At 29.9% G+C, this 25,342-nt stretch overlaps 1 protein-coding gene across 7 annotated transcripts in view; it reads right to left on the reverse strand.

The window, feature by feature from the left end:
- LOC105210087 (protein CREBRF homolog) overlaps window positions 1–25,342 on the reverse strand; it is a 67,448-nt gene that overhangs the window by 22,372 nt on the left and 19,734 nt on the right. The window contains exons 1-2 of one of the 7 annotated variants that reach the window (XM_011180827.3): window positions 16,923–17,100; window positions 10,564–11,178 (exon numbers count right to left, since the gene is read on the reverse strand). The exons of 1 other annotated variant lie outside the window; for it this stretch is intronic. The gene's annotated coding sequence lies outside the window, so the exon portion shown is untranslated. Of the gene's footprint in view, window positions 1–10,563; window positions 11,182–16,580; window positions 17,101–25,342 lie in introns of those variants that run through there. 5 more of the 7 variants (XM_054225763.1, XM_054225765.1, XM_054225762.1 and 2 more) reach the window with 5 other exon arrangements.

Genomic DNA, 25,342 nt, shown 5'->3' on the forward strand with positions numbered 1-25,342 from the left:
GCTTGTTTCATGGCAAAATCGGACCACTGCCAAAACGACGAAAACCGAAAACACATAAAGTGCCATAACTAAGCCATAAATAAAACTATGGAAATAAAATTTGGTACAAAGGATCGCACAATGAAGGGGCATATTTGGATGTACATAATTGTTTTTGGAGAAGTGGGTGTGGCCCCGCCCTCGACTTATTTTTTTGTACATATACCGTAAACTACTTAAGCTATATCAACCAAACTTTCTAGAATCGTTTCTTTTAGGTACTACCTTATATAGTCCAAAAATGGGGCAAATCAGATTATAACCACGCCCACCTCTCATACAAAGGTTATGTTGAAAACTACTCAAAATGCTTTAATTCAGTAAGGGAAAACACCAGAAACCTTAAATTTCATTATAAAGAAGGTACAGAAGGGCTCCACCCCAAGTGGTATACAAAATTTTAAGTGGGTGTGGCTCCGCCTACTTAGTGGTCAAAAACCATATCTCCGAAACTATTCGACCAATATCAATGAAACTTGGTTTGTAATATTTTCCTTGCATCCCAATGATATGTTGTGAAAATAGGCCAAATCGGTTCACAACCACGCCTACTTCCTATATACCAGAACTTTGAAGACGATCTGAATCGTTTACTTTACAATATATAAAGTAAGCACTAGTAAAGATATCGGTGCAGAACTTTGCACAAATACTACATCTATAGTGTGGCAGCCCCTTTCTAAAAATCGCCGAAATCATGAGGACCTCGGTGCTTCTAACCTAATGTTAGGGTTTCCACCTTTCAATGGACTTTATACAATATATAGAACGAAAGTGTGGTTCAAATTGTGTATTATATAATATTAATAAAATTAAATAAATAAATTGCGTGAGTATAAAATGTTCGGTCACAACCGAACACAGCCCTTCCTTACTTGTTTGTTATAAATTGCTACCAAATTTCAGCCGATTACTTCATGATTGCTATACAATTAAGTAATCGTTTTTGAACATGACTCAATACAAATCAAAATATCCAACTTGATTTATATGTTTATATGTAGAAGAACATACTTGTAGACTTATATTTGAATGTATGTAATCATATCTCTGTCAAAATTGTCAAAGCGGTCTCAGCCAGACCGATCACTGAACTAATGGAATATAAATAAATGGAGCAGTCATGACATGACAATGTGATATATGAGTACATATGTACACATTGAAATAAATATATATTGACGTATGTGGGCATATATAAAATGAGCAGCTATCAACCGATAGACAAATAAAATATAAATTTAAATTTTATATATATGTACATAAAAATATGTATTTGTGGATGAGGAAGCGTGACAGTTTATGATCGCCCGCCATAATGAGACGCCATATTTGAAAATAAAAGAAAAAACTTTAAATATTTATAAGAAATGTGTGTTTATATTTGTTTTTATGACGGCACATTGGTGCTGTGGGTATTTAGAAACACAATTATACACAAACAAACATATGAGAACACAGAAATCAAATGTTTAGCGAGTGTCAGTGTACTCAACTAAAATATACGATGAGCGATAAAAAATTAGCACAAAACCAAAACAAAAAAATTAGAGATTTTTCTTCTAATTTTAAAATAAATTTAACAACAATAAAAGCAGCGGTGAATTAAAAAAAAAATAATAATAAAAAGCTGCATATGGACCTACCTGTACAAACACCTATTTAAAATACACACAAAAAGTAGCGAAAAAAGTAGAATTTTTCAAATAAAAAATCAAGAACCCAGAGCTTGCTAAATAAAAAAATGTATACATATACGAATACAAAGTACAAAAAGAATTAAGCAAAACACTAAAAGACGCACACAAAGTAATCTTAAAAGTTTTGCCAACGTCAACAAAGCCTGGCAGCTGTATTTTTATTTAATGAGCGCTAAATGCGCTCGTACAAATAATAAAGAGTGAGCGTAGCAATATTGTAAACAGAGCGGGATAACTATTTACTTTATTTTTTTAGAAACATAAAAAGATAAACGAAAATGAAAAATGTCAACAGAGCGCCAAAGTGGAGCTTTCGGTGCTACCGGAGCCCCCTCATTTATTTATAATTTTAGGTGCCGGAGCGTGGCTCTCACTAGCTCACTATATCGCTCTCTGTATATAAATACTTGCAGGAATCTTTTGCTGCCCTTGTTTATCGCTCTTCGTTTTTGTTAATGTAATTCTTAGCTATAACAATAAGTGCATGTGTATTTGTTGAGGAGGTACAGCACGATGTGTGATGAATTCAAAATTCAAAACAAAATATAAAAAATAAACAGTATTGACCTTGAGTGTGGGTAATAACTGTGCATACACTTACTAGTACAAGCGAGCGAAAAAATTAAAAGCTTTTTTCGACTGACTGACTGACGACTGAATGAGTGCCGCTGACGGACTGTTTGACTGACTGTTGGGTGAATTGACGTTAGACCGCTCGTCGAAGTCTGCAATGTTTCGTTGTATGTGGGCGAATGGTCGTGTGAGCAATCGTTTATATTCTGTTTACACACACACACACTCACATATTACATACATACAGATATTATTTATTTATTAATCACTTATATGTGAGTACATAATACTCATTCCACGCATATTTCAATTGTAATTTGATTAGTCGAGTCTCAATTGAATAAGCTGCTTGAATTGTATAATGAGCTTTACTTTTTTTTATATGTAAGTATACACTACATTACATAATTTACTATACTATCAGCAAATCTAAGAGTTATTACATATAAGAACTTGAGCTTAATTTCACAATATTTTCTACAATTTATTGAATTTTTCACGATAATTGAATTCAATTTAGGTCTCCTGCAGAATATTTTCTTTTCTCTTTGATTTATTATTAAATTATTAATTTTATATAACTCATTTAAATTGATGTCACTAGATGTCGACAATTTATGAACTAATTTGACTAAATTTAATTCAATTAAACCTTCACACTGCGCTTAATTTTGTATAAATTAACTCATTTAATTTATAATATTCAGTGTAAATGAATAAAAGAAAATAAATTATCATTAATTGAACTCAATTAAACTAAATTGAGTGACAATTAATTAAATTTAACTCAATTAAAATGAATTAGGCTTCATGACATGAGTTTTAGCTTAAGTAAATACTGCAATATTGACTTTTATAGAAAAATAATTTACATACAATTTCACTAAACCAATTGAGAAAACTTCTAAAACACAAAAAAAAATTAAATTCAATTCAATCGAATAATTGCTCTCAATTAACTAAAGCTATTTTGTTTTTATTTCTATGATCGACGTTTCCGATAAACGAAAAGTAAGCCAAGTTTATAGCAATATATTTAAGTAAGTCCCTTAATTTAGTCAATTAACAAATTATATGGACACGAACACACGACTAATTGTCTAAATTAGTGAGATAATTATAACGTATTCACACGGTCTGCACTGAATGCGACTGCGATTTATGAAATGAATTTCAATTTCAAAAAAAGTCAGCAATATTTACTGATAAACTTCGACATTAAATCACTTGAAAGCTGCAAATTGTGTAATTAAATAACTAACTGAAAAAGAATTAAATGAGGTTAGTTGGCGAAATGACAATAAAAAGAATAAATTAATAAAATAAGAAAACTACAATAACATAGCGAAATCAGCAGTTCAATATAATATACAAAGCGATTTAATGCTGAATGGGTCGTTTGCTCTAGAAAAACCCGACTCGAATGAAAAAAAACGCAATGAATGAAAAAGCGCTAACACTATCTCTAGACGCGCTTTGAAGCTCCGCCAACGAGCCGTTGTTTAATATTTAATAAATATAATAAAAGCAAAAATCATTGACCAGAAGGAAGTGATTGCAAAAACGGTTGACACACACACACATACAAAATTACAATATAAAAGCAAACTGCAAATCAAGCAGAAACACAAAAGAAGAAGAAACGAGCGATTAATAAAAAAAAATCAAACTATGGTATTTTTATATGAAACATTTTGTATTCCGATCGTATAGGCGGTTGAAAGTCGGTGGCATCGACGTTCATTTGATTAATTTAGATTTTCATTCAATTGCAATAATAAATCAAAATTTGTTTAATGTTTTAAAATATGGTATTCTATATAAATTTGTGCAGGACGCTGCCTTACTGATAGGTAGTCACTTACTTCTAAAAATATGCTGTTATTCAATAGTATAATATATATTATATAGACAATAACTGTATGTAACTGGCTCGTGTTTCGCTGATAGCGCGCATACTTTTCAATATAAACGTTAAACTTTTGTCAAAGATCAGCGGAAATAATGAGGATTTCATTATAAAAATAATAAGTAAACATTATATGTTTAATAAGTTTGATTTATATTTCCATCAATTTTCAGTTTTCAGAGTATCATCAGAAGAAGCCTTATTAGAGCGAAAAATGCTGGGGAAATATATTTTTTTTATTTATATAAACTGTCGTGATGGTCACGTGTTGTTTAAAAATCATCATGTACATGTTATATACATTTAATCATAATTTAGAATTCATCTACCGTGATAATAACGTCAGATTAGCATACCGAAAACGTTTACTAAAAGTTAGAAAAAAAGATAGGCTAAATTTTATCTTGATTTGTAATTTTTTCAACCTTTTAAATTTTCAACTTTTAATTCCTAAAAAATATTTCAACTGTGAAAGGTGTTAAATATGTATCTCTAGTTATTCTTTCACTGTTCGAAAGTGTTAAATATGTATCTCTAGTTATTCTTTCACTGTTCGAAAGTGTTGTATGTATGGCTATCGATTTGAAATTGTGAAATGAAATCGCACGAATTATTTACGCTTGACATTGTTGAGGCTTTTTTGCTTTGCTGTACAAATATTTATTGTTGCTTTTTTGTATTTTTATTGGCTCGACTGCTCAACATTGCTTTAACACAGTTAAATTTGCGTGAAGTAACAAATTGTTTACTTAAATCAATATAAATTGATTTTAATTATCGATTCTATTAGCACAATCTATTGCAATATAAATGTACGAATATATAAGAGTGTACATCAACTACAATGCTGTCGGTACAGGGTGCCATAGGAAGTGAAGTGAAAATTGAGAGAGCTTTCACATGTTTCTTCAAACAAGCCGAAAAATTTCGCACGTTCTTGTAAAACAATACATTACGTATCTTAAAATATGAAACATTAACTATTTAATTCATAAAATAGTTAATAGAACTTAAAAAAGCTCGACAGCTTTCATATATCGTATAAAAACAATTTCGTAAAACATTTAAAAGCTCCGAAGCTTTCACTGGTAATTAAAAATACGTACTTACTTTAACTAGTAGATTGCTAAATTAAGTTATGAAGTATAAACCGATAATTACCTGAAAAGAAAAATATAAAAAATTATTTTTCAATAAAAAGTGACAGCTTTTGTATGCTTAAAATGCAAAAGTATAAACATTGACTTATGTGATTTGTACTTATTGCAAATTAAAGTTTTTATTGGCATTTCAAAGCTAATATTATGATACAATAATTGGGAGAAGTAAGTCATTTGCTGATAAGCTTTTATAAAAGCTCGAAGCTACAGCTAGATTAAATTTGAAAAAGGTTTCGTTTCCTATTTCTTTATGGCATTTAATAAATTGTGAGCTTTCATAAAGCTTTCGCTAGATTATAATGCTAAATAGATTAATAATTATAAATATTTTGAATTCTTGATCACAAAAATTATTCATTAAATTTAATTCTTACATACTTTTGAGCCCCCTCCTTTTTTCTGTTATAAATTTAAATGTAAAAACACCACACAAATATTTCAACAGAATTATCTCAGGCTATTATTAAACACTTCTATATTTATTTTCTATAACAACAACAACACTGGTGTACACAAATTTTCGTCTGAGCATTATTTGCAGAGTCATTGAGTCATTCATAGAAAATGCATACTAATGCACTTAAAATCACCAAAAATTACATTTTAGTAGGTATGTATGTACATTCATATGTGAAATGCCAACAAACGATAGCCTTGACGTCTGTAATGTGCTAATGCAATATAACAACAACATCAACTTCTAATCTCATCAAATTAATTGTGCGTTTGGTCACACGTCTTCATATCAACAAACACACATCAGGCATCAAAGTAGAACAATCTAAAAATATACTGACACTATCTTATCGATGGACAGACACCAATGTAAATACATAAATTTGTACTTAGTACTGTATGTTTAAAGGCTTGTTGAAAAGTAACGGTGCATATGAAAATCGGAAACAGTGAAAATTTGAACAAAAGTTAAACTGAAGAATATAGAAAATAATAATAATCCGCAGAGTGAATTAACAGTGCGTAGGAGATTACAGTTAGATAGGGGAGAGCTAACCAACTGTTATTACTTGCTACCTACCTAAGTTTGTTGTTATAAAGTAAATAAACCATAAATAACTGATAAAGAAATAAAGGAGACTAAATTGTTCAAAAGTAGGTCAATAAATATTAGATAATTTTCGATCTACTTTTTCATACGGGTACCGTTGGATATTTTTATAATTTAAATTGATATATAGAAAAGTGGTTGTAAAGCCGTTGTAATGAATTTTTTCTGAGATACTAAAAAGCTAAAAGTATCAAAGCTCAATAGCTTTCATTGATGTAATCAAATACTCAAATCAACACCCATAAATATGAAAGTGGTTGTAAAGTGGTGAACTTTCTCTAAGATACCAAAAAGCTTTCAAGGAAGTGATCAAATACTCAAATCACTGTCAATGAGAATGAAAGTGGTTGTAAAACTACAGTGGTGAATTTTCTAGGAAATCGAAAGCTTTCACAAAATTTTTTGAGCTTACATAGTAATGAACAAATGCTCAACTCATCGTGCTTATTATATAGAATATCACATCCAACGTTAAATGAAACATTAAAAGTGATTTCACATAGAAAAACCAAATTAAAAAAATTAATGGTAAAAACAACAATATTTTTTTGTAATTATCAATAATTAACTCAAAATCATATAAACAGTTTAAAAAACGTGCAACAAATTGCTTGAACAGTTTGTATTAAGCTGTCACCACCTCTGTTGTCACCGTCTCAACACATTGGTCTCTAGATAGCAGACATACATATTGAACGTATACATTCAGGTATTTGCACACATTTTTTATTTTTTTTTACTTAAAACGGTACACTTTGGTTGAAGGTCGCGGTCGACGTTTGCCAACCGACAATGACCGATTAAATATATTTAAAATGCAAATGTAAAACCGCGGCGAGGAGCCGAGAGGCAATAGAGTTAGCAGCAAAATACAAAAGTTATTAGTAAAGATGAAATTTGAAGAAAGGAAAGACGAGCACAAATTGTGTAAATTGATTTGAAAGCAATTAAAAAGAAATAAAGCAATTAAATAAATTTATACAAAATGAATGAAAAACTGGGAGTAATGACTGAGGCGCTACTGACCTATTTAGAAGGTGAAATTTGGTGATGAGCTTCATAGTTCTATCGACAATAGGAGGCGTGTGTAACGAGTTTCGGTTTGGTACAGAAGTTTTGTGACATGAGTTCTAAGTATTAATATTTTCATAATTATTATTGCCTACATTTAGGAGAATGTCAAATAGTTATACTTTTGTTGTAGTCTACTATTTGTGCATAAAATTTCAAATTGTTGCCTACATTTAGGCATATCTCTTAATGCAATTAGTAGGTGAATCCGCTAAACATATAATATGCGCTCAAATGTAGGCAATATTTTTTGTATATATACTAATTTAATTAAGTAAAATCAAGTTTACGCATTGAAGCTAAAGTATTTATTAATATACATACATATATCAGTCGCCATTCATAAAAGCATTCTCTAAAGAATTATAATACTAGGCTCCATCTACTACAATCATAATCACACCAGCCGCGGACACATGCTCTTAGGAGTGCCACGCGAATACGATTTTCATAATGAATTAGAGTAGTATCGTTGTAGAATAAAAACAACAATAACAACAAAGCCAATAAAAACAAAATATGATGCAATATACAATGGGAAACCATCAGCAATATATAAACGCAGCTCAAGCATAAAACGAAATGCTATCAATAATAACAACAACAAAGGATACGTCAGCAAAAATCAGCAAGTATAACCAGCGATAAATGAGCGACAGCCAACGATGGAGCGAACGCATTGTCACCCAAGTGTGAATGAGTCAAATTTCTTTTTAGTTATTATTTAATAAATAATATACATACATACATATGTAAGTGCCATTGTGGACAATTATCATAGCGGGTCATTGTTGTCAGAGGAAGAGATGTGAGGATGTGCGCATAAATAGCACAAAAATGATTATGAGCAGTGAGGGCTCGATCAGTTACCATATTGATATGTTTATGTATGGAAAAAATGCTTAACCCTGTAGGAAAAAGTGTTAGATACTGTTTGTGAATATTTAAAATTAAAAAACTCCAAAACACACCCACATGCATACATAATTAATGTATACACAAAAAACCACCAGCCTCCCCAAAATTGATTAAATAACATTTAAATCCGAGCGGCTTCAAATAATTTTAGGGAATTAGTTTAGGGTTCAAATGTAATTTTCTTAAACACACACAACATTGTAGCACTACATGCAGACCAGCAATTCGGGCAATAAATCGCCTAAAAGACCCAAAATGTTCCCAACAAACAAAAGCTTAATTTTTATTTTCTTTGTCATACAAAGGGCAGTGGGGCGTGACTGATAGGCTCTTTTGACCCTTTTCCGATGCCGCTACTAAACGTTAAAGAATGGCAGCACTAAAAAAGTAATAAAAAAACTTAAAAGAGGAGAAAACGAAACAAATTAAAAGCAAAATGAAGAATTGCTCATTGACATGCGATGCGGTTGGTGGCGGGACAGCAGTGAAAGCGATTATTGAAATTAAGTGTAGAAAGGTAAAAAAAAGTAAAGAAGCTTACAAACACACTTACATATTATTATAAAGAGAATTTTTTCAGTTGTGAATTATTGACCTTTAAAATTCTGATAGATGTATGTATTTTTAATCAAATTTCAATGGAAAGTTGGCAGTAGTAAAGCTCGGAGCTTTTTAAAACTTTAAAGCTTTTGAAGCAGATATCTTGCATAATATTAATACTAATACTTGGTTTAATATTTTAATAAAGAAATGATTTATTTTTAGTGATGTGCGATTCCTACGTTGTTATTGAATTCTATTGTTGTCAAGCTTTCAAGCTTTCAAGCTTGTTTTAATTTCTATAACGGTTAATGTGCTTTTATTTTTGATAATTATATTCCATTAAAGATATTAAAATTCTTTTAATAATTTGTGTAGCGTTTAACTTATACAATTTTTCATTTCAAAAAGCTTTAAAGCTTTTTAACTCGTTTTAAATTTAAAAATTTGTTATGACTCTTTTTTTTTTTGACAAAAACTGATAAAAATTACTGAATTCATTGACAATATGCCATATTATGTTTTCTAGCAGTATTTGATGTCAAAGTTATATGGAGCTTTTGAGCTTTTTAGGCTGTGAGCAAATATGTCATAAAAATCATCAACCATATAATTTATTTTTAAATATTTCAGCTAAATTAATATAATAAAAGGCTTACTCAAGCTTTCCAGCTTGAAAGCTTTTGCGATTTGCCATTAACATTTTAGGCGACTTTCAAATTTATTCATCCAACCACTCAAATAAAACAAAAATAGCTCCCACAGTCGACAATGTTGCACAACATTATTGCATTATCTAAGAAAAAGCTATTGCGCGTCCTTTACATGCCGAAACAAGTTAATACATAAATATAAGCGCATATGTCCTTAGCTAACCATTTGCCACTCGAAGTTAGAGACCAAATGACGCGCGTCTAAAAATAACCAAATACACCTAACAAATCACGTAGGAAGCAAGGCAGTAAAGGACACAGGAAATCAAAAGCTCAAAGTGGCTAAAAATAGGCTTACCTCAAACCACGTAGTGAAATCAAATCACGTAAACCACATCAAGCTGCACTACAGCAAGGATGTACGGATTTTTATTTTTGCATAAACTAGGAAAGGACTACTTGAATAGCTGAAATTCAGCGAAAAAGGTGTGAATGTGGGAGTAACTGTAAATGTGGGTTTTATTTGTAAAGGTTTGGCTTTGGCGTTTACAATAATAAAGTTTTCATATATAAACCATATATAAAATTTTTGCTATCCTCTCGATTTAATTGTGTATTAGAGATATTTTTTTAACGATTGATAATTTTATTTCTATCGATTTAAGTTTTTTTATTAAAGTTTAAATTTACTCAAACATTTCGATTTTTTTAATGAACTAAATAAATATAATTTCGATATTTCCCTATAATTAATTTTTTTCTGAAATAATTATCGATAAATATATGTATAATATATCGATATTAGAAATTAGTATTTTCCATTTTTTCATAAAGGAAATAATTGTTATCGATAAAAATAATCAATAGGTTGAAATAGTATTAAAAAACACTGTAAAAATAGTAAAAACAATAAACTTCAAGCAAAGTAGTTTACCTTTTTTCCACAAACTCTGTGCAATAAGTATATAATCGACGCTTAACAGGCTTTCAGGCCTGTTGGCCTTGCTCTCATGTACACCCCGCCTTGCCTCACTGTCGCTGCTGCAAATTTTGTACTCGCCTAACACGGTCAAATTGAAATTTCTGGACCTTTCAAATGATGTCACGCAGTAATGCGTACAAAAATCACGGGGAACACAAAAAATCACTTATCGTTTGTTGTTCTACGTTGCTTTTGTGCCGGTCTAAAGAATTAGGTAATAAGAGGATGGGTAGTAGAAATGTCGATTGTTGTATTTTGAGCGTGAGCTCAAGCCGGTTTGGTGCCGGTTTTTCGTCAAATTTATTGTTGTTGTTCTTTCTTGTAGTTTTTATTATTATTTCATGCGAGTTTATAGTTTGGGTTGTTTGTTAAACACTTCCTTGTTTTTCCATATACTCTTTCACTACTACTTAGGTACCACTTCATACAAATTGTGCTCGAGTATTTGAAATTTTTTTATTTATTTTTATTATGTTTTCTTCTCTTTTTCTTCCTTTGGGAACAGCTATTTTTAAACACTTTATATTGTATTTGTTAGTTTTTTTTTATATTTTTTTTAGTTAAAACCTGCTATTAAACACAAAAGAGCGATAAGTAAATTTGTTATAATTTATGCATTTTTGGCTATCAAACGCCACCGAAAGTGTGTCACGCATGTTTGCGCGTTTAGTTTTGTTTTCTCTTCTTCCCTTTTGCTCGAAAATTTCGTTCATCTATGCAGTTCATTTTCTAGTTTGCCACCTATTGGGTTTGCGCTTATTATTAAATCTACACACAGCCACAAGCGCGAGTGTCTTAAAGACGTCGAGAAATAAAAAAAATGTAACTTATGTGTGTATTTTATTCAAGCTCCCTCTTGCACCCGAAATCACAGCTAAACCGACATTCTTTTCGTATACTACACACATACAGACATGCTCATGTATATTTGTACATACCTAGTTGATATATTTGATTATATTTTTGTGATAATTTGCCTAACGAGCAAAACCCAACCTCAAAAAAAATGGCTTATCAACATTTGTATATTCGATTAGCGTTTTTGGCGCTGCCTCGCTTGCTTAAATTCGTTCGAAACCGATTATGTGTTTTATTTTGATTTTTTTTTTAATTTTTTTAGCTTAATCGACGCTTTTATGCCGCTTGCAAACTCGCAAATTTTTTCTATTTAAATTTTATTGAATTTTGTGTATTTGTGAGCTACTTAACTTATTTACTTTCGAGCTGCCTTTCTGCAATTCATGATAATGGCTTAACAATATATTTTTATTTCGAAGTACTCATGTATACATAACCTCAATCTATTATTCTTTTCTATATATTTTTATACTCTCGCCACAAAGTTGCTAAAGAGAGTATTATAGTTTTGTTCACATAACGGTCGTTTGTAACACCCAAAACTAAACGGGTTAGATATAGGGTTATATATACCAAAGTGATCAGGGTGAAGAGTGGAGTTCAAATCCGAATGTCTGTATGTCCGTCCGTCCGTCCGTGGCCCGCCCCCAAATAGGTTTTTTGTACATATCTCGGAAACTAATAGAGCTATATAAACCAAATTCTCTGCAGTCGTTGTTTTAGCCACTTCTTAATACATTCCAAAAATGAAAGAAATCGGATAATAACCACGCCCACCTCCCATACAAAGGTTAGGTTGAAAATTACTAAAAATTAGGTTAAAAATTACCAATAGAGCTATATAAACCAAATTTTCTGCAGTAATTTTTTTAGCCACTTCTTAATACATTCCAAAAATGAAAGAAATCGGATAATAACCACGCCCACCTCCCATACAAAGGTTAGGTTGAAAATTACTAAAAGTGGGTTAACTCACTAACGAAAAACGCCAGAAACACTAAATTTCACATAAGAAATGGCAGATGGAAGCTGCACTCAGATTTTTTACAAAATGGAAAATGGGCGTGGCGTCGCCCACTTATGGGTCAAAAACCATATCTCAGGAACTACTCGACCGATTTCAATGAAACTTGGTTTGTAATAGTTTACTTACATGCCAATGATATGTTGTGAAAATAGGACAAATCGCTTCACAACCACGCCTACTTCCTATATACCAGAACTTTGAAGACGATCTGAATCGTTTGTATAAAATAAGAACTAGTGAAGATATCGGTGCAGAACTTTGCACAAATACTATGTTTATAGTGTGGCAGCCCCATTCTAAAAATCGCCGAAATCGGACTATAGGTTTTTAAGGCCCCATATATCGAACACGAGGACTTCGTTGCTTCTAACCTAATATTATGGTTTCCAACTTTCAATGGACTTTATACAATATATATGACGAATATGTGGGTCAAATTGTGTATTATATAATATAAATAAAGTTAAATAAATAAATTGCGAGAGTATAAAATGTTCGGTTACACCTGAACTTAGCCCTTCCTTACTTGTTATTATATGTATTTCAATGATACACATTTTTTTTCATTTTAAAATTCAATTAATTTTCTTCTGTTTATATTCAATTTAAGCCAATTTAGTGCAAATTAAACATAATTTTAATTAATTAGCATTCAATTAAACAATTTTCGAAAATCTTTTATGCCACTCTGTTCCAGTACCGAAAGTGCGTTAATACAAGTGTAATGAAATCTAATTGTTTATGTTAACAAAAACGAAAAGAAAACCAAAAAAATTAAATATACAAAAAATGTGTTAAGCTGCCAGTGACGTCATTGCCAATGCGAGCTGTCGATAATCGAAATCTAAATTATGCATTCCATTCCATTATTTTCGGTTTGCACATTTTGCAATTATGTGAATTATTTATAAATATTATATATACACTTGTATGTTTATTTGCTCTACACTTCATTAATTAGCATAAACGCATTTTGTTATTGTTGTTTTTTTTTTTGTTTTACATTTTGCTCTTCTACTTCACTTGAAAATAATTCGCGCACTTTTATGACCGACCGCGTGTGGTTTTATAATACGAGTTTCGTATGAAATTTGAAAATGCTAAATAAATTCAATGTGAAAATGATTTTAATTGCTTCACCACTAATTGAAAATAAATGAAATGAAATGTGTTGAAAAGCGCTGCTACACTTAGGTGGTGGTTTCTAATTGAAAAGTAATAAAGTAGTCGTAAATCGTTATAATGGTATGTTTTATTGGAAATTTCAGTGAAAAGCGGAGAAATTTGGTGCGTTATTTAATGTTTTTTTTTTTTTTATTTTTGTTTTGAATGTTGTTGGCAATAATGTTAGAGTTTAGATTTGGTTTTAATTCAATAATATAAATTAAAAATATTTCTATTTTGGAATTCGAAACTAATAATGATTTGAAAATTTTTTACTACAGAGATTATTTAAAAATGGAAAATTACCATTATTTTAATTTTTAATTCTTATTAATTTTATTTTTTTTATTTATATGATATTTATTTTTTGAAATTAATTAATATTATTATATTAATTTTTAATAATTAAACTATTTTAATTTTATTTTTTTATATATTTATATTTCTTTCATTTATTTTAATTTGTTATATTTTATATTTTTTTATTAATGCATATTTTTTTAATAACACATTTTAGTTTCTTTAAATAATTTATTTTATTATTTATTTTTAATATCATTAATATTATTATTTTGTTTTAATTTTAATATTTTTTAATTTTTATTTTTATTTAATTTATTTTAATTCTTTCTATTACAAGTTTTTTATTAATTAATATTTTTCTTTTATTTTCAAAATTCTTAATAAATTTAATTTTGACTTTCTTTAATTTTTATTATTTTTTTATAATTTATTTTAATTGTTATTATATAATATATTGTTATTTTATATTTTTTAATTAATATTTATTTATTTGATTTTCAAAATTTTTAATTCTTTTTAATTTTATGTTTTTTTATTTATATGATATTTATTTTTTGAAATTAATTAATATTATTATATTAATTTTTAATAATTAAACTATTTTAATTTTATTTTTTTATGTATTTATATTTCCTTCATTTATTTTAATTTGTTATATTTTATATTTTTTTATTAATGCATATTTTTTTAATAACACATTTTAGTTTCTTTAAATAATTTATTTTATTATTTATTTTTAATATCATTAATATTATTATTTTGTTTTAATGTTAATATGTTGTAATTTTCATTTTTATTTAATTTATTTTTATTCTTTCTATTACAAGTTTTTTATTAATTAATATTTTTCTTTTATTTTCAAAATTCTTCATAAATTTAATTTTAACTTTCTTTAATTTGTATTCGTTTTTTTTATAATTTATTTTAATTGTTATTATATAATATATTGTTATTTTATATTTTTTAATTAATATTTATTTATTTGATTTTCAAAATTTTTAATCAATTATTTTAATTTTTAATTCTTTTTAATTTTATTTTTTTTTTATTTATATGATGTTTATTTTTTTAAATTAATTAATATTATTATATTAAAATTCTTAATAAATTTAATTTAACTTTCTTTAATTTTTATTCTTTTTTTTATAATTTATTTTAATTGTTATTATATAATATATTGTTATTTTATATTTTTTTAATTAATATTTATTTATTTGATTTTCAAAATTTTTAATCAGTTCAATTTCATTATGTTTCTAAATAATTTATTTTACCTATTTTTTATATTATTAGTATTATTATTTTGTTTTAATTTTAATTGTCTTTAATTTTTACATTTCTGTTATTTATTATTTTATTAATTAATATTTTTTATTTAATTTTCAGAATTTTTAAGGCGTTTAATTTGATTAATTATTTTATTTACTTTTCAAACAATTTTTATTTTACTTAAATTCAATTCATGTTAACATTTAATAAATATACATATTTATCATTTCCAATATATTTATTACTTTTTCTCATATTGATTTTATCAGTTAATTTTTTATAAAACAAAGTTTATTATAAAATATATCAACTTTCTTTAAAACATCATTTTATTATTTTTCAATTTTGTTTTTAGTTTTTTTACATTTAATGTCAACTCTTCGAACTTCTGTAACTTTATTATAATTTTTCTAACTCAACACATCAAAAATTGAAAAAAAATTATAAAACAATTTAGAATATAATTTTGCCATATTAGCGCGATTTTCTCCACCTTTTCAGCACAATTTCGCGAATTCAAAAGTGCTTTCAGCATATGCACGCGGCCTCGCTAAATGCTAAACTGAGATGCCGAGCAGAGCAAATTGAATGAATATATGAATGAGCGAAAGACTGACCGACTGCCTAATAGGAGACTGATATTGAAATGCACGGATGTCTTGCCCCGTGACCTGCCGCAGCGACCCACAAAAGGCGCCAAAAGCTTATATTATATTATATATATACGAACAAATATTTATATATACAAATATGCATGTATGTATGTGTGTATATATTTTGCTATTGTTGTGAAATTATTTCATTTCGCATGGTTCGGTTCTGATTGCTCGAGTCATTTGTTCTATAATATATATTTGCATAGTATATGCAAATGTAAATGTTTATATTGTACGAGTGTGAGTGTGCAGTTGTGTATGTGTTTTTATTTTGCTACTTTTAATATTGTGTCTCGAGTTGTTGGTATTGTTGCTTTTTGTAGCAGTAATCAGCAGCATTATACACACACATACCAACACATAAATAAATAAATATAAACACAGATATTTCAACTGATTATGCCTCACGTTGTGTTTGCTGTTGTAATTCGTGCATAAATTTCTCAAAAAATTATTTGTTATAAATCTGTTAATATTACTATTATATTTATTATTGTTGCTGTTGTTGTTGTCGCTGTTGTTATACAATGCTCACTGTATATTATATTACCGTATTATACACGTTTTAATTTCCTTTGTTTCATTTATTTGTAGTTGTTTTTTTTTTCTAAAAGCTTTTATTTTTTAATCACACACAGACGCACGCACACATCGACACAGTTATTAACTTTAATAAAACAAAACTCACTCACAGCTGTTTTTTTGTATACATACACATGGCAATATGTTACTACTGCAAGTAGTTGTTATCGTTGTTTTTGCACTTCAACACTTGCACTTGTTACGAAGATTTGTATTTCAATATGTATATATGTATGTACATTTGTATTTTTAATTAAGATCGACTTTTTTCCATCTGTACAATATGTCTGCACAAAATGGAATGAAATCAATTGAAATTCTTTGCTGAATTCACATTTATTTAGATTCTCTTTTGCACTCTTCTTTCATTTCATTTCAATTTCATTCGTTAGTTTTTGTTTGTTGTTGTTGTCACACACTTTATTGTTAAACAATTAGTTTCGTTTAAGTACCATACAAACACATATGTTTATAAGTATTTTATATAGTATAAGCTTTGCTTTTGTAATTTGTTGGGAATACGCGCGACCGCGTCTTAACGCGTTCAACTTCGACAAACGTTCTTGACCGATTGATAAAAGACTTTGGTCGCACCACTCCAACTGGCCCGAGTTCGCTTTGGCGGCAGCGGCTCCCACACTCGCGCTCGCACGACGACGAACAGTGGTACTCTCGCAGTAGGGCGCTCAACCTCACTTTTACACTCATTCTTCGTGTGCTCCACATGTTCATTTTTATACAAATGTGGGTGTGAATGTACATGTGTGCTCATATGGATCGACTTTGCTCTTTTCGACTAGCTGTTTGGGAACTATACAGTATGTGAGCACAAAAATAGAATAGCACAAAAATAGAATTTAGTTAAATATTGTAGAAAATGTGGTTGGATCAAAGTACGAGTCCGAAGCTAAGAGTTGATCAAATGAAAGATAATGGTACCAATATCTTAAATAAGCCTTATAATTATAATCAAAATTATATTTTCCATACCCTTGTCCTAGTTATAAGACTTTATTGTAAGTTAGATAGCAAGCTTTGCATCCAAGAAAACACTATGGGAACAAAATCATATACTTTCGATATTCTTTGGTTATCACTTTTACGGAATTCAACCATAGATTAAATTTTTATTAAATTTAAGGGGGGAGGTCTGGGTTTTCGCTATCGAAAAATCGATTTTTTTGTTTTATCTTATTGTTTAACATTTCAAGAATATGTCCTCAAAATTTTAATCCGATCTAAGCAATATTCATGAAGTTATTGTTTAATTAGTCTCGGGGCCTTTACCGCTCTAACTCTAACAGCGACGGCTTTAAACGCGTTTTTCTCAAAACTAATTTTTTGAAGTCCGTGTTCATTGCCATTTGAAAACTACTCGACCGATTCATTTCAAACTTGGTATTTTTCTTTTTTTCATTTTCTCCAATACCTCCCCCCTATGTTTAGTATTTTTTTTTTTTTGAACATTAAGGGTGTTTCCCACCCTGAAAATGGCGGAAATTTTACTCGAAAATAACGGTTCACACTTTAGATGGCCGCCAAAGATTTTTAAATAAAAAAACTAATAATCAGAGAACGTTGGGAGGAAGATTTGTTTAAAATTTAACTAAATTTTTATGGTTTGTCATTTTCGGATAATTTCCGGCCGAGTTACAGTGAACATCGCAAATTGTTTTTTTTTTTTTTTCAAGACGTCCTAGGGAAGCTCTGTCACGAGCTAATGGTTTAATATTTTTGCATGAAAAATTTACAGAACATAGTCAAAACTATGCTCAATAATGTATAGAAGCTTTGAATAAAATTGCTTAATCGATATTTGAGATAAAAAATCACAAAAAAAGTGTTTTTTTTTGCGCTGAAACTCAGACCCCTCCCTTAAAGGATTTAATACTAGTTCGACGTCGACGAGCCTTTACCATATACCATATACTTAGAATATCGGGACTTTCAGCTAGCTCGGATACAATTTTATCATTTTGTTCCAAGTCGGTGGAAGACCTGTTAGGGCACGTTAGAGCTCACAAGATAGCCTCATAGCGAACTGTATGCAAACAAATACCTGCTCTCTTGAAGAAATATAACCACAAAAAATACTTTGGCTACATTTTCAATGATTCGACGGAAGTAAAACTACATAAATAAAAAAAAAAACAACACAATTTAAGCCCTCTCTACAGTAAAGAAAACTCAAGCCAAGATTTTATTCTTTTCCACAGAGAAATCTATATTTGCTTGCCAAAAGTTTTGATAATTTGTGTGTCCTTTAATAGCGAACATTTTTACTTGCACGTATACTGTATTTACCACTCGCCACTCGTCGGAAACTCTTTGACTATATAAAATCATAAGCTTTTATCAAAGACTGCTTATGACAACTCTCTCATCATTCGGTTATTTGTGGCTCTGTTTTGTGTATATTCTACTTTAACCATATTTCGCTCCCTAATTTGTCGTCTTTCTGACACACTAACACATATGTTTGGCTTTATTTGTTGAACGAGTGTTTTGTTAGTGTGGCAGCAGTCGCCAGATTCCGCGCCTATCTTCACCCTTCGCTTGTTTACACTTTTTTGTCTTTGTCTCTCTTGTTTTGCTTTACACATTTATTTGCTCGTCTTTGTTTTTGTTTTAATATATTTTTCGCGAATGCTTTTCAAATTTCCTCCGTTGGCGCTCAGCTGTTTGCTTTCTAGTGCGCATGCTCGTACTTTTCAACTACCCGAGTGCCACCCCCCTTGCGCCCATTAAATACATATAAACATATATAAATATGTAGATGATGTAGAAATATTTCCCACACAGACGCGGCTCCCCTTTACACTAAGTAGTTCTTTATTTCCTTTGTTCAGCAGCGTAAAGTTCTTTCGTCAGCTTTCTTACAAGCGAAAAAAAAACGCCAGTAAGTATCATACAGTTACACTAACACGAATGTAAACCAGTGTGGTTAGTCGTTTTTACTCGTTTGTTTTCTTATTATATTTCGCATTTTATTTTCTGTTTTTCCACTGAAATTCTACACAGTTCATACTTCGCTTCGTTTACATCAGAATTTTCACAAATATCCCTGTTTCATTTACAATAATCATTTTATTCATTTTCTCTTTTCTCGGCATAAACATATCTCTCAGTTTGAATTTCCTTTAAATTCATGGGTTCTGATGAACACACTTACATATTTGTAACCAATTCGTGGAAAATACTCTTCCACGAAGACACTAGTATATTCCTTCGTTTGCACTATAACTTTTGCCCCCCAAAGGTTTTCTTTGTTCTTCAACAAAAATATTTGGTATGTGGAAAATTGCCGTAAGCCATGAGAAAAGACGCAGCGGGTGTGATAGCTAAAAATTTGTATTAAACAACATAAACGCTCTTTAATTTAAAATAGATTATATTAAAGACCAGAAAGCTTTATCTCAAAACATCTCTCTAAAATCTTGGTTCTTCTTCGTGTATTCTACGCGGTTGACTCTCTTGGTTTAAACAAAGTAAATAGTAAATAAATATTCTAATATAGGCCCCCAACCGAAACCCTTGAATATTCGAGAACACAATTTTTTAACAGTTCTTAAAGTCCAGCCTCTCGCATCGGGTCAGTAACTTTTTGGTTGTTATTATTGTAGCGTCATAAAACATTATCTACACAATTTTTAAGAATGCTGCCGATTTGACCGTCCTTGGCCGGAAAATAATCCTGGTCCGTACCGGTTACGTAGAACCGACTGTCGTGGGAACTATTTAGTATTAACATATGTATCTTGTTTAGTCTTCCAGCTGAACTTATTTTTTTAGCTTAAAAGTCACAGATCGTGGAGTCTACTATTAAGCACTTAGTACCAAACAGAGATTTTAAAGAAATTTATAGCCCTTTTTATTAGAAAACTTTTGAAAGATGTTCTTTAACCCCATACGAAGTAAAATTAAATTAAAACTGGATAATCCTGGACTTTTTAAGCAGTTTGCGGGAAACTTTTTGATATCACGAATACACTCAGGTTTAGCCTTGCTAGTTAAGTGAAGACAACTATTACCCCGTCGGGTTTTGAGCTCCCGAACTATCGTGTAGTAGGTACATCAGCCATGACTATGAAATATTTGTCGATTGAATATCTGAAAGTGCCCATGTGTGACATGTATATTCCCTCTTTCAAGGAATTTAGCTGTAAGGTGGAGCCTAGTCTGGCTAGTTCATACGGTTCACAATATCCTGGAATGTCACTATGTCCTCGAATTCATTGCAGGTTTATTGTGAAATAATCGTATGGTCTCATTAATAGCTGAAGGCATTCTTTCACTAACCTGATGAGACTCTAAGAGATTTCGATATAAAAATATTAAATATCATTAAGTTCAACAGACAGAACAGAAGTTTTTGATTGAAAACCTGTTTGGCTTCATGGACATGCCAATCAATACTCAAATAAATATTTTTATGGAGTTGTTTTATGTATTTTTTAATATTTTGGCACTCGATAAATTTTGCTTAAATTTTCATCATTCAGTTTCACTGTGCAACTGCTATACCACCTCCACTTGCTGGTCGATGACTATGTATGTAGCTTGTAACACGAAAATTCTTTGTTAGTTTGTTCATTCACTTCTTTTTGGGGGTGAAAATATTCCCAACGTACATATGTAAATAGTATAGTATATATGTATATATATTTATATACTATTATGTACATCTATTAAGGAACATAAATATAACATATGAGTTTTGTGATTTCATTTAATTTTTATAAATAAATTTCAAAAGTATTTGTATATATGGCATATTAATGTGAAATACTGTCTCTGTGTCTATGTACAATGTACAGATATGTATATAATGCAATATTTACAAAAGTTTGATTATTTCCTTTTCGCTTATTTGTTTAGTTGGCAATTCACTTGCTCTGCCTTCCAACGATTTCTCGCCACTTTTGCCATATTAAAGTGGTATGTTCTATGCGTGTGTGTGTGTTGGAGAATTGAGCATTTATATATGTACATACATACATTCCATCATTATCAAGTACAGTCGTTACATACAATAAAGCAATTTCATTTTGCCATTTGACGTTTCTTGGCAATTCTATTCGTAACTAATAATGTGATTTGACTATTTTGCTTAGTTTGTGTTTTGCTGACGAGTTTTATGATTTATTTTCATACTTTTGCTTTCAAACACATACACACTATATACATATGTATGTAAATAATCTTTGTATTTGTAGTATATAGTACCTTTCCGCAGTGATTCCCACACTTTCCTAGACTTTGGCTTGTGTTATGATTGTCGGCTTTCAGTTGTTTGTTTATTTTTATTTCGTTTGTTTTGTTTTTGTTATGACTGCCTTCAGTGTTACTTTATCTTTTACTTTTCGCCTCTTGTTTACCAATAATATTTTTTTAAATGTCTGTCTTGAATTTTTTTACAACAATTTTTATTGTTTTTATTGTTGTTATAAATTTTGTAAAATTTATAGTATTTACATTTATAGTATTTAAATTTAAATATTTTACGATAAAGCTGTTTATTGTAATAAGAAGTCGCTTTGCAATTAGTGATAAGATGGAGGGGTTCCCAGAAAAGATGGTTGAATGATAGATTTAATCTTCGAAACAATACATAAGAAGTATCAATGAGGATATCTACATGTAGAACAAACGAAACTTTTTTCTACAAATCCTGTATCCTGAAAACACGCCAGAAAAAAATTGTCAATATTTTTAATGTCCACCACAAATTTTAGATTTAATGAACTTAAAAAAGATAACCTCTATTTACCCTGGAACCTCTTTGTCTAATTTAATGATTTTTCAGTTATTTTTATAAATCTAAAATATTAGTTGACTTCTTAATGTAGTCAAATAGTAATAAAATGGTTTGAACCATTTGCTAATTGACTAAATTAAGACTGTAATTCTTATAATTTGACTGATTTATGTTTTTAATATAGTAATTTACATTTTTTTTCTAAATGTATTTTTTTATTTTATAAAAAAAAGCTAATTAAACGGCCTTTGCTCGATTAAAGCTGTGATTTAGATCGATTTACCATACAAAATAAAAATTTTATTTTTCTACATTAATTTTTAATCGAGTAATTACATATACATACGTTCGTTGTCTACGAGTAGCATTAATACTTGGAGACCGACCGATTAATCGGCTTTGGTATCGGCATCGGCCAGTATCGGCCACAAAATTAAGCATCGGCATCGGTATCGGCATCGGCCATATTTGACCGATTCTTAGCCGATTCTTTCTACTTCTTTCAGATTATACTAAAATACATTTTTTTTTCTTTTTTGATTTTTTTAGAGCATAAAATTTGAATTCTTCTGTTTACCATATAAAATACATTGAATCACATTTGACTAAACGAACAATTCATCATAAGATAATTTAAGTCTAGTATAAAGAAATTCAATAATTTTGCATTAATGAAAGGTTTTATTTAGCACTGCTAGAAACATTCGATTTATGTCAAATATGTACAGTTTTGTTTAAAGTTGTTGAGATTTTGAAGATAATGTCATAAAGTCACTATTATGGAAGCATTCGTTACTAGGTTAATTTATTTTTAAAAGTTTGCCATAGACAGACAAGCTTCCGAAGTTTCTATTGAGTCACTATCACTATTTGCCGTCTTTCACAATGTGAGATATAAATGACAAAAGTCATCTCTTTGAAAATAACGGATAATTTTTATTAGACCTACTATTTTCGAATATTGGCCTTAATGCTTATATTTGTCCTTAAGGGGTAACCCAGTGTAACCCATGAAAAATTAGACGATTTTAGTGAATTTTTTTAAAGGAAGTACTCGGTCGAATGTATCGAAGTTTTTTGGACATAATAAGGTGTACTTTCAACTATATTTTCAGATTTTTATTTTACAAAAATTTTGAAAAATAAAGGAGTTATGGGTTATGTCTTCCCCTCGCTGAGTTCAAAAAAAAAAAGTTACCCAACTGCTGACATGATTCCGGCCGAATGAGTAATTGAAACACAAACATTTAAAAAGGTTATTAAAGTTGAATATATTCCCTATACAATGACCTACGATTATTGAAAGATATCAAACATTAACAAAATGGCATAGTTCTGAAAAAAATTTAGATTTTTTAGGTAAAAAATGGTCGTTATTTAAATGCCAAATTGACAATTTTCAATAAATCAAAAAGATCGCAGGTCATTGTATAGTAAATATATTCAAGAACATTCAGTTTAAATTTGAAGTTGATCGGTCAATATCTCGTTGAGTTATGATGTCAGTAATTTTGTGAAAAGTCGTTTCGAGAAAAACGCGTTTAAAGTTTCGACTATAGCGGCTTTTACATGTGAGAGATTGCTCTTTAGAACGCTGCCATTCAAAAACTATTCAAGATACGACCTTACCTTTCACAGGATATTTTTGAAATTATAAACTTTCGAATAATAATTTATTTAGTTTTGAATATTAATTAAATCACTAAACAACTTCATATTTACATATGAATTAAGTGGTTTACCTATTTCGTGATGTTATTTGTCTTTGTTTTTATTTTGTTGCTATACTAATTTACTAAATAATGTTGTTGATGAAAGAATCGGCATCGGCATCGGCCGATTCTCTGCCAACTGGCCGATTAATCGGCATCGGCCAAAATTTTGGTATCGGTCGGACACTATTAATACTACTAGACGGTAGATGGCGCGGCTGGAAATAATGGGTGCGGTTATTGAAGAAATAGCAATCAGCTGATGTAACTTACTAACTTATGAAAAGCAAAAACAAAAATGTATAACAGCTGATCTATTATTGTTAATTGATCAATTAATTTGGCTGTGCGAAAAGGCTAAACATGTTTCTCCACCTCTCATATACTTATGTTTCGCTATTATCCATGACTTGTATTCAATAATAATATCAACAAAACGTCTAGTCTCTAGTCAATCACCATTGGCATTTGACGTAATTTGTTTGTTTACATTTTCAGGTGTATGCAAATGTCAACTCTTATTATGAGATACGCGAAGGTGGTCATGCCTTTTCATAAACAACAACACTTCAGGCTTGCACTTCACTCTTTCTATCAACAAATATGGTATTTGTTTTTGCAATCACGACAAAAAATTCATTAATTTCTGTACGTTTCTCAAATTTGTTTGAAAAATATTTTTTTTGTATTTTTTTGCAGTGGTTTAATAATATTTATAAATTTCCGAGAATCGCAAGAAACCCAGAAATAATGCAAGCTCATTTAAATACATAATAATAAGTAAATTAAGACATATGTGTCTGTCTGTGTAAGCTAAGCTCAAACATTTGCTTACTCTTTAAGCGCTTGCACTTATGCGCTTCTTCTAATGACACCATTAAGCTCTTAACTGTAAAGTTATTGTACTTTGTGTTCAAGTAAATCGCTTGATTTTGAATCTTGTGTGATTCCCCTCGCTGAGTGCATTGTAAATAAATTTAAATATACATATACGTGTTTCCCATAACCATCTGTTTTGGTATTTTTCGATTTCTAAATATAACTCCGATGGCACATGTGTGTTTCGCTTTGAGCATCGCGTGACAGAAAGCAGGCGGCGAATGAGTTGAGATAAACGGCGCCAAGCCTACACGCTGTCAGACGCCGTGGCAGCCCATTAGTCGATCAAATGGGCAAGTAAACATATACACTCATCGGAAACTTTGTTGTGGCAATGCTTTAACACGAAATTACATTTCATATTTACATTTCCAAGAACTTTTGAGGTTAGGTGTCATATAGTGCATGTTTTAGATGGTTTCATGGCAGGTTAATAACACGGAAAATCATACATAGATCTTTTGTACGTGTTCACCTCTTTATGATGAACAAAATTATTCTTAGTATTTATTACTAATTAGAA

The sequence above is a fragment of the Zeugodacus cucurbitae genome, chromosome 2 (assembly GCF_028554725.1).
Source record: "Zeugodacus cucurbitae isolate PBARC_wt_2022May chromosome 2, idZeuCucr1.2, whole genome shotgun sequence".
Classification (NCBI taxonomy): domain Eukaryota; kingdom Metazoa; phylum Arthropoda; class Insecta; order Diptera; family Tephritidae; genus Zeugodacus; species Zeugodacus cucurbitae.